At 45.4% G+C, this 11,451-nt stretch overlaps 1 protein-coding gene across 2 annotated transcripts in view; it reads right to left on the bottom strand.

Annotated features, from left to right (window-relative positions):
- Zfp1 (ZFP1 zinc finger protein) overlaps positions 1 to 10,771 on the bottom strand; it is a 28,535-nt gene extending 17,764 nt beyond the window's left edge. Inside the window, exon 1 of one of the 2 annotated variants that reach the window (XM_021220426.2) lies at positions 10,600 to 10,771. The gene's annotated coding sequence lies outside the window, so the exon portion shown is untranslated. The remainder of the gene's footprint in view (positions 1 to 10,599) is intronic. The other variant, XM_021220427.1, reaches the window with a different exon arrangement.
- Positions 10,772 to 11,451: the final 680 nt, after the last annotated feature.

Genomic DNA, 11,451 nt, shown 5'->3' with positions numbered 1-11,451 from the left:
CCAGGCTGGCCTCGAACTCAGAAATCCGCCTGCCTCTGCCTCCCAAGCGCTGGGATTAAAGGCATGCGTCACCACCGCCCAGCATAAAGGCAATTTTTAGCAAGTCTATAGTGAACATCAAATTAAATGGAGAGAAAACTCAACCCAATTTCACTAAAATCAGGAACAAGACCAGACTGACCACTCACTACATACCCATTCCATACAGTACCTGAAATTCTAGCTAGCAGTAAGAAAACCGAAGGCGATCAAGGGGATACAGGAAGAAGTCAATGCATCATTATTTGCAGATGATACTTAAAGGACCCCAAAAATTCTACCAGGGAATTCTTAAGCTGATAAATACCTTTAGTGATGTAGCTGAATACAGGATTAATTAAAAAAAAAAATCACTAGCCCTTTTATACACAAATGACAAATGGACTGAGAAAGAAATCAGGAAAACATCACCCTTCACAATAGCCCCAGACAATATAAAACATCTTGGGGTAACCCTAACCAAGCAAGCGAAAAACTTCAACTCTTTGAAGAAAGAAACTGTAAAAGGTATCAGAAGACGGAAAGATCTCCCACTCTCAAGGATTGATAGAATTAGCATAGTAAAAATGGTCCTCCTACCAAAAGCTATTTACAGATTCAAGGCAATCCCCACCAAAATTCCAACACAATTCTTTGTTTTGTTTTGTTTGAAACAGATTAGCCCTGGCTGTCCTGGAACTAGCTCTGTAAACCAGGCTGGCCTTGAACCCACGAATACCCACCTGCCTCTTTAATCTGGGCCCTGAAGCCTTCACAGAAGTACAGTCCCTTGGTTCTGCACTAACATCAGGAATCTCCCGGGGTTTTTTTGTTTTGTTTTGTTTTTTGTTTTTTTGGTTTTTCAAGGCAGGGTTTCTCTGTGTAGCCCTGGCTGTCCTGGAACTCACTCTGTAGACCAGGATGGCCTCGAATCCAGAAATCCGCCTGCCTCTGCCTCCCAAGTGCTGGGATTAAAGGCATGCGCCACCATGCCTGGCAGGAACCTCCGTTTTAGCAGTAGAGCACTGGCTGCTTTTCTTACTCTGTGACTGCCTGACAAGAGCAACTTCAAACAGGGTTTACACATTGGCTCCCACTGAGGACAGCTCACCATGACAGAAAAGTCATGGCAGCAGGAGCATGAGGCAACTGATCACCTGGAACCAAAACCCCACCCACCTCTCTTCTGCCCAGCTGTAGGCTGTCAGCATCTTCATTCAACCAATAGTTTTACATTAAGGAGGGAGGTCTACTCAGTGTACAGGAAGATTTTCGGAGGCAACCAGGGACTCAGAAATTTAGCATTACAATACATAGCAAAAGACAATACATAGCAAAAGACAATGTCCTTAATACAATAGGTGTGGTGGCGCACTTGTCAATCCGACAAACATATTTTAAGCCACGCCACTCTAGTCCCTATAGGTTCATGGCCATTTCATGATACAAAATGCATTCATTCAGTCCACCTTCAGATGTCCACATTTTTAGAAAACAGTTCCAACCCTGTTCAAAGTGCAAATTGAAGCTGGGTGTGGTAGCACAAACCTTTAATCCCAGCACTCTGGAGTCAGAGGCATGTGGATTCCTGAGTTAGAGGCTAGACAGCTCTATTAAGTGAGTTCCAGGACAAAACAAACCCACAAGTTCCATACTTCCAATACACAATGGCACAGGCAAACTCCTATTCTAAAAGCAAGGAATGGGTTAATTACAAGGAAAGATTATGCCAAGGCAAGCTCCAAACCCAGCAGGCAACCACCAAATCCCAAGCTGAAATGACCCATTTGCTAGGGCTTAAATACCATTTAAGATCAAGTTAAGGGTGCAGTCCTGTTGTTTCTTGTTTTTCTTTTCTTTTCTTCTCTAATATCTCAGTTTGTACAAGATATAACTGGGGGGGGGGGCGTTAACTGGAAATTACACTATTACCTCTACTTGTCTTCTTCCTTCAGTTCAGGACAGACAGACTCAATCAGACGCTAAGAAGAGCTAACTAAATTAACCATAGAGACTTGTAAGATCTGGACAGCACTCCTCCCTTTGCTCTTTTGTTTTTGTTTTTGTTTTTTTGGTTTTTCGAGACAGGGTTTCTCTGTGTAGCCCTGGCTGTCCTGGAACTTACTCTGTAGACCAGGATGGCCTCGAATCCAGAAATCCGCCTGCCTCTGCCTCCCAAGTGCTGGGATTAAAGGCGTGCACCAGCACCGCCTGGCTCCCTTTGCTCTTTTAAGAATTAGAAATACTCGGGCTGGTGAAATGGCTCAGCAGGTAATCGAGTGCTCTTCCAAAGGTGCAGAGTTCAAATCCCAGCAACCACATGGTGGCTCAAACCATCCTTAATGAGATCTGACTCCCTCTTCTGGACTGTCTGAAGACAGCTACAGTGTACTTACATATAATAAATAAATAAAAATATTAGCAATACTCCCTAGATGAAGGAGTGACTCCTTATGTAATTATGTGAAGAAGACCTTCTCCAATGTGCCCTACACTGAAGTCCACATTAGTTGCAGAAATATCTAACCAACAATTACTCTAGTCTGTCCAGGTCCTACAAAAGACCCAGGACAATCTGTTTTCCCAGTAGAGAGCTGTGTATGCCCTTGCCCACTGTCCTGCATGGTTTCCAGTTTGGTGATCCAGTCAGGGCTAAATGGCTTCAAGTAGACTCTCTGACTCCCCACTTAAAGGGTCCTAATACGTTGTTATCACCCGATCACACCAATGGCTGTCAAGGTTGATGGACTTTACTCTTGGATTCATCATCCCTGCCCTCCCCACCCACCCACCCACCCACCCCAGGGCATCACTGGAAAAAGACCCTGGAAGACCCACTGATAGACTGCTCATCGAGACCCACTAAAGCTAAGACTGGCCAAATTTTGATTCTTGTCTGTTGGGTTTTCAAATTTCTGTCTGGCCTCAACTACTGTCAGCTTAAGGTTTATGACTAAGAAGCACTGAACACTCAAGCAGGCTCCATCACAACCAGGGTGCTCAGCATACCCTAATGAGTCCTTCTAGCTTTTAAGACAAATCTCTGCATATTATGGGCTGAATTAGGAAACTATAGGGCCAGTCCCAGCGCCTCACTATCCTGGGCCTCAGGAGTTAGAACTACTTGGTATTGTTGTAGAGATTTGGAGTTTGAAAGATCTCTATGGGGATCATCTTTTTATGCATGTCCTGTGATTCAAACTGAGTGAGCAAAATGGTATCACTGTAAACCTGGGGTGTGAGACTTGGTTTCCCTGGTCCCAAGACAATGATCCTCATATGTCTGTTAAACACAGAGGCCGGCAGAACTTGCAAGGCTCCCTGATACTGTAACCCTGTAACCATAACCTAAAAAACTTGGGATATGTTCCCTCCAGGAGACATCAGGGGTAAAGGACAGAAGTGGTGTGTTAGAAAGTAACAGACAGGCCGACACCTGGGGACTGAGTTTACTATCCAAAGACAGCCCTTTAGGTTGCTCCCTAACCCTTTAGGCCGAATAGGGAGATTTTTATCCACTCAATATCTAGACCAAAACTAGAGTCTGTGCCCCTGGCAACCCCAGAACCAGAGGCTGACAGCCATAAATCAGGGCCTGAAGGTCAGACTCCTGTTTCAGAACAGTCATCCATTGAACAAGGACTTATAGAACCTCTTTTGACACCTGACTGCTACTTTTGCTTAACCTAAATGTGACTCAGCCACAACTTATGAAAGATTGCTGGCTTTGCTTACATTTAAGACCCTCTTATTATATGGGGATAGCACTTGGACCCAATATAACCAACATCCAGAAAATTCCTTCACACCAGATGGACAAAACCCACCCATGGTCCATTCATGCCTCCGTCACACTAGAGGATGTACAAGGGACGGGAGCACATTGCTTTCCTCATTGCTTCTGCTCTGGACAGTCAAAGTTGGCTAGAAAGCCCCACTACTACTTGGCTCGCACGCACCTTTGGTATCACCCTTGCCTATCTGCTGTTGGAGATGGGTTCTGATGCTTTGATTCAATTGGGAATCTACGTGTCCAGAAGCTGAAGGTCATTATCCCCAACTGGTTTTTGATTGATCAATAAAGATGCCAAAAGTCAATGGCGAGGGGCACAGGATGGAATCAGAGTTGGGCAGGTAGAACACAGAGAGGAACGGAGAGAATCGCCACTGGCCACTTCCCCGATTGGGCCTGGGGTAGCAGGGGAAGGTTTAGGAGTGCCCAGCCTTTGAGGAAGCCAAGGCATTTTACAAATAAGCTAATGTGTGTGTATCTTTCATTCACGGATCCAAAGATAGCTTCTGGGCACAAAGCAGTTCATCATTTTTCTTACCCCAGCCAAAAAGATATAGACCTGGGACACCTGCATTTCACAATCTAACAACTAGAGAACTAGACAGACTCTTCAGCTGAAGTAATCCTACAGAATAGAAGATTAGAGTTGCTAGTCTATAGAAACGGGGTCTTCGCAGGGTTTGGGGGAGGCTTATTGTTTCCATGTTAATCACTCTGGCATCATCAGGGATGCTTTAGCCAAGGTCAAACAAAATCTAATAGAGAGATAGCAAGAAAGACAATGGTCCTAGAATTGGTTTCAAAACATGTTTAATTGGTCTCCCAGGCCAGGCAGTGGTGGTGCATGCCTTTAGTCCCAGCACTTGGGAGGGAGAGGCAAGTGAATTTTTGAGTTCCAGGCCAACCTGGTCTACAGAGTGAGTTTCAGGCTCAAAAAGAAAAAAAAAAAAAAAAAAAAAANGTCTCCCAGACTAAACTTCCTATTTATGACCCTAGCTGGTCCTCTGACTCTTCTGTCTTTACTCCTCCTCATAGGGCATATAATCAATGTCCTTATTAACTTCATTCAAAAATGAATAGGATCTATTAAACTTATGCTCATAAGAATACAATATAACCCTTTGTATACAGAAGATGATCAATGACTTGCTCTACTTACATAAAAAAGGGGTGTGGGCGATGAAAGATGAGGCTTGGCATGAGTGTTGCCATCTTAAGCCAGCCACCCATTTGCTAGGGCTTGAATATCACTTAAGGTCAAGCCAAGGGCACAGATGTGTTCTGTTTCTCTTTTCCCCCAATTCCTTCCATGTTCCAACCACAGAAACCATGACTCATTTCTTACTCCATTCCCAGAAACCTATTATTAAAAACCTGCTATCATTCCCTTTCCTGAAATATTAGATGGTCCACCCGATTATGATTTTGATCTGTCTTACACATGTTGAGTGTGAATTTTGAGCTTAAAACCTGCTCAACCAGAACAGTAGGGGTGGCAATATCAGTTCTTGAGTCCATGCTGCATCCCTGGATGGTCAATTTGTTATTCAAACCAATAAAGTTGCTCTGGCTAAGAAAACTTGGTGTCTGGGGGCTGGAGAGATGGGATCTGCTCTGCCAGGGGTCCTGAGTTCAATTCCCAGCAACCACCTGGTGACTCACAACCATCATAATGGGATTCGATGCCCTCTTCTAGTGTGTGTCTGAAGACAGTTTCAGTGTACTCATAAATAAAAAATAAATCATTAAAAAAAAAAAGCCAGGCAGTGGTGTCAAATGCTTGTAACAGGTACTTGTCAGTGGGGGTCCTGGAAACCGCCGTGGGCTTTGATAAGCTGGTAGGTGCCACAGGTAGCCGTATGTCCCTTCTGTCATAGGTAGGAGAAATGACTTTGGGCAAATGGAAACTAGTTTCACAAGTTCCTAAGAAATACTGACTTTTATCTAACTTCCAGAAATCCTCCCATAGAGCAGGTTGAGCTCATTTTTTGGCTATCTGGACAATCTTTTGGAGTTTGAAGAATTGGGAGTTTCCTTTGATCCTGACAGCCTTCACAACTTCCCACAATGGCCACTCTGCTTGACCTCAGCAGCCTTCTACAAACTTGGCAATGAGCCTTCCTGAACCCTTTACTCTAGCATCTACTATCACCTATACCATGATGCCAAAACTTGCCTCCATCTGGAGATGTAGCTTGGTCCCCTTGGGCCACACTTGAGTCAGCCTGCCTGCCCTCCAAGCTTACCTGGAGGAAACACTTCCCCGGGTGGTGGTTTTCAAACAGAGGACTCCTACAGTGTCATCCTCAATTTAGGGTCTCTCCTTTTAAGTGAACAGTGTCTTGTGACAAACTGGAACTTCTCTTAGGGAGGGACTTAGTCCCTAGAGCACTTTTCCTATTGTCTCAGTGCAGAGCAGGTCTCCTTTAAATGATGTTCATGTCTAACAATTGTAGCTCTTTTCTCTGCATCTGCCTTGCAGCCTACAACTTTAAACTCCCTCCCTTTCCCATCAAACCACACTTCCTTCCCTCCCCCTCTCTCCCTCTCTCTGCTGCTCGGCTGTCTCTCACAGTACACTAGGATAAGAACAGATATAGTCTGCATGCCACCTAGAGACACTGTTGGAAATTGAGCCCATGTCTCCACACGGGCAACCAGTGTCTTAATCACTAATCGCCCTTTTCTGCCCCCATCCTGTCTTCAGATGTCCACCACACAAGTTAGTCCATTAATGTTGAATTCAGCCTCACTCAAATTCTTAGGACATAAATGGCCTCTAGCCCCATTTCAGAGAAGTCCCTGCCTCCCTCTGAAACCTCAGTAGCCTTCACTACCAGTGTTTCTAAGATGTATTTTTATTTTTGCATATGTGTGTATGTCTATGAGTGTATGCCATCTAATGTGTGGGAGCCTCTAGAGGCCAGAGGAGGGTGTTGGCTTCCCCAGAGCTGGGGCCATAGGTGGCTGTGAGTTACCTACCCCACATGGATGCTAGAAACTGAACTGTACCCTCAGCAAAAGCAGGAAGCTGAACTGCTGAGCCATCCCTCCAGCTCCTTACGTTTCTCTTGGTGTTATGGTCTTAACTCCCACCAGAAAGGTCCACTATGTTCTGGTTACAGCATTTTAGGGGTTTTCTAACCCAAAGTTCCACATTCTTCCACATCCCTCCCAGAAACCAACTCCAAAGACCTCAGAACCACCTGGTCCAGTTTGTCTTGCTTAAGGGAAGATCAAAGCTTATGCCTGACAGCCCCCCCAAAGATAAAGGAACACTGCTGGCTAAGCAACAGAAGATTAACACAGCATCACACCCAGCTATGACACTCCTGACCTCACCCTAAAAACCTGCCAATCTTAAATTATGCTACCTTAATCCTTGGGACAGAAAAAGCAGAATGTGGAAGGGGGAGCCGAGAAGACCATGGCACAGGGAATGCCACTGTGACCACTGACCTCATGACCCCTGGAGCGCATCTACCTCTCCCGCCCTAATGGACTTCTGCTACTTGAGCAAGTAAGTGTTTACCAAGTGTGGGTCTTTGCTGCTACACGCCCATGTATAGATTCGGAAAAATGGGTTACTAATGGCCAAAAGCTCCCCCATGAAACTAAGGGTCTGACATTATTGTGCCAGAAGCACTGATGCTATTACTCACTTGTAACATCACTAAAAACACCAGCAAGGGAAACAAATACCTGGGCAGAGATGGCCACCAAGTGGGCAATCTGGACAGCTGAGCCAGATAAAATACCAAAATAGTGCCTGTCACGATAGACCAGTCTTCGAAGCAAGATCCCCACTTACCACCATAACTCTGATCAAAACAAGTGGCTCTTAAAAGATAAAATACAAATGGCCAGTGGAAAAATGTTCAACCTCACATCATGGATACACAAATCAAAACTACACTGAGACTCCACTGCACCCTAGTGAGAATGGCAGCCATTAAAAACAAACAAATAAAACCAAGAAATACTGGCAAGAATGTAGACAGATGGAACTAGCCACAGCTGGTGGGAATGTACCAGTCCGGCTACTATGAAGTCAGTCTAGAGGTTTCTCCAGAGACTGATGATAGATCTTCCATGTGATTCAGCTACACCATCCCTAGATTGGTACCCAAAGATTCCCAGATCACAGAGGCACTTGCACAGTAATAGTTTTTGGTTTAGTTTTTTTTTTTTTTTTTTCTTTCTTCAGCATTCTTCACATACAGCTAAGGTATGGAACCAACACAGGTGTGAAACACCAGAGGAATGGATAAAGAAACATGGCATACATAACGGAATTCTTCATGTGCATGTGGAGGTCAGGGAACAACTTTCAGGAGCCAGTCCTCCAGTTCTCTCTTCCTACTGAACAGGTTTCAGGGCTCAAACTCAGACTTTTAGTATTGGCTGGAGGAGCCCTTACCCACTGAGCCTTCTCACTAACCCCACAATGGATTTTTTTTCAGCTATAAAGAAGAAAGAAGTTATGTCATTTGCAGGAAAAGGGATGCAACTGGGTATCGTCAATTAAACAAATTACTCTAAAAAAACAAAAACAAAAACAAACAAACAAAAAAAACCTAAAACATGCTTTCTGATTTGTGGTGTGGCTCCTAGATTTTTATAGATGCCAAAAATCATGTATATGAAACTAGGAAGACAAAGGGACTGGCAGGGGAGGGTTAGGCAGAGGCGACAGTATAATATGTATTGCCAAGTCTGGCACGGCTGCATAAGGAGTGGCATAACAGAGTTCCTGTCCCTGGAGCATTACCTGGTTGTGGATCCCGTGTGCTGACAGCTGTGGTTGTCCTGAAGCTGATCTGCTATCTCTTTATTTTACTTTCAATTTCTCTTTCTGGTGAATATACCTCCCTATTATTCAGAGCTAATCACTTCCTAGTAGATGAAACAGAAGCAGTACACAGGAATGGGGGTGGTCATGGGGCTGCAGGGGACGAGGGACAAACAGGCCTTAAGGCCATGGAAAGGATCTAGACAACATAACTACAAAGGCCATAAAAACCTAGATGGTTCTTAGTAAAAAGCACTTATTATGTGACTTGGCTTTAAACTTGGAATTATATGAAGAGACACATGTACCCTCTGGTCCAATGCTTGCTGCATTAGTTAGCCAGGGTGAACTTGGGGACATCAAGGATAGAGAGTTAAAGTGGTCTCAAGAAGAAAAGGCATGGATAGGAAAAGAAGGACTCTATAGAAAACAAGCAAATGACAGGTGGGTTTATCTTATAGGAGGAAGGCGTGTTCATGATGCAGAAACAAACAGTATTAGAAGGAGAGTGTGGTTTAATGGGAAAGGACAGTGGGCTAGTGAACTAATGTTTATGGAGAGATTGTCAATCTTGGACCTGAGCCTATGGAATTGCTAGGATACGGAAACAAAGATTAAAGAATTAAAAGATGACGTATGCACATATAAAAAGTTAGTCCTCCGTTCTCCTCGCTACTGGAGGGACTGGAGAGGTCAATGCCTAGAGAGATAGCAGACAGAGCCACCTGCTTTACTTGCAAAAATTTTAAGTTTGTAAAGATTTATTTATTTAATATATGTAAGTACACTGTCACTGTCTTCAGACACACCAGAATGCATCAGATCCCATTACAGATGGTTGTGAGACACTATGTGGTTGCTGGGATTTGAACTCAGGACCATCAGAAGAGCAGTGAGTGCTTTTTACCCAACGAGTCATCTCTCCAGCCCAGTAAGAAATCATTTTAACCTCAGTAGTCTGTCACCTTTCTGTTCTCATATGAAAATAGTCACTGTAATGACTGTCTGCTGTGCCAGGAAACCGCAGAAGCTATGCCTAGCTGCCTGTGAAGAACAGGCTGTGTTCAAACAATAAGGAAATGTAAGAAACCGCAAGAGTGAAGAGAACTCTGTGTTTAAGCGATAAGGAAATGTACTTTTGCTTTATGTTTAGCTTTCATTTCAAAGAATCGGGGGTTGGAGGTAACGATTCGGGATTATTGGAATTTATGTAACCATGGATTTTTTTTTAGAAAATGATTAACAGTGGTAAGAAGATTTAATGAATGTAACTTTAGTAAATAAAAGACCCGGTTCAGTTTCTCTGACCAGATCGAGCGACGAGAGAACACATGAACTGACAGCATGTATCCACTACTGACTCAGATATTATTCAATCAGCACCGCTCCCACTCACCCCTTTCTCAGGACGACCCTCACGCTGAGGCTGGACCTCGGCAACATACTTGTATGAAAACTTTTACCCAAGCTAAACAGAAAAGCCAATATTAGGAAAAAAGGAAAAGAAAAGAAAAGAAAACTCTGTTATACTGACGCTCAAACCGGAAGTAACGGGATAGACGTGATAATTCCGTGACAATATAACGAGAAAGACCAGGCACCATGAACCAAGCAGATTCCAGGAGCCCGCAAAGCCACCGTGGGGGCGTGGCTAGCCACGTGAGCCCCGCCCCCACACCCTCGTGGAGGGTCAAGCGCGCGGCCGCCCGCCCGCCAGGCTTCCGGACTCGCCCCCGCGCGGCCTGAGCCCCGCGACGGACAGCAGTGGCGCGTCTCCCCACAAAAGGGAGGCTGAGCCCGGGAGCTGCCCGTCCTCTTCCGACCCCACACGCGCCGACCGGGAGCAGCCCATAGGGACCGACTCTCAGAAGAGCTCCAGGCCCGACCCTACGCCCAGGGGTCGCCGCGGCCCGCAAGGCGTCGATGTTGTGGCTCTCACCCCGGCGCAGACGCGACCCTCCTCCCGGGCCCGCGCATCCCGGCTTTGCAGACATACCTGGAGGGGTTTAGCCTCCACTCGCGGTTCCGGGTCACGAGGCTCGCGGAGAAGGGGGCTCTGTCACCCACTCGCGACTGCAGGTGGGGGAAGGGCGACCGCTAGCGCTTTTGCGCAAGCGTGCAGCCTGTGGAGCGAGCGGCAGTTCCCAGAGTCCTCGGAGCTGTGACGCTGAGTTGTAGGACTACAACTCCCATAATGCCTCTGAGCCGCTCTGCTAGGAACTCTGGGAAACCTACGCATTGTTAGTTGGGTAGGGACCGTTATTTTTTTTCCAAGTTAACAGAGTCTGGCTTGTGCTGTGGTCTCAGAGGTGGTTTTGACTACAATCCCTTTCATCTTCCTGTGTTGTTAAAAACCTGGATTTGGAGTAACTGATTAAAACTTTCAACAACAAAATATGTGCGTTAAAGCAAATATCAACCGTAATCTCAACCTTTCTGGGTGTGGTAGTGCATGCCTTTAATCCAAGCTAGTCGAGAAGAAGAAAGCAGGTCTCTGGGAGTTGGAAGACTTAGAGAGTCTCAGTCCAGCCAAGGCTACAAAGTGAGACCCCCGTGTTACACCCACCCAGACACACACACACACACACACCACCACCACCACCACCATTTTCCTTAACTTCTCGGCTCTACAGTTATTTTTGGAAGCACTGGCACAAATAACCCCATGTTGTTAGATTGAGACAGGGTCTTGTCACCAAGCCTAGGCTGGCTTCAAACTAATGATCTTCCCGTTTCCGCTCCCTTCTTAGCTGGGATTACAGTGTTGGGTTCTGAGGAGGGGAGGAAGCTAAATAAACTCACTTCAGATACAGACGCTTCACAATGAAAGCTGCACTTTCTACATGGG

This window comes from Mus pahari, chromosome 20 (assembly GCF_900095145.1).
Source record: "Mus pahari chromosome 20, PAHARI_EIJ_v1.1, whole genome shotgun sequence".
NCBI classification, from domain to species: domain Eukaryota; kingdom Metazoa; phylum Chordata; class Mammalia; order Rodentia; family Muridae; genus Mus; species Mus pahari.
This window is presented reverse-complemented; position numbering and strand designations above follow the sequence as displayed.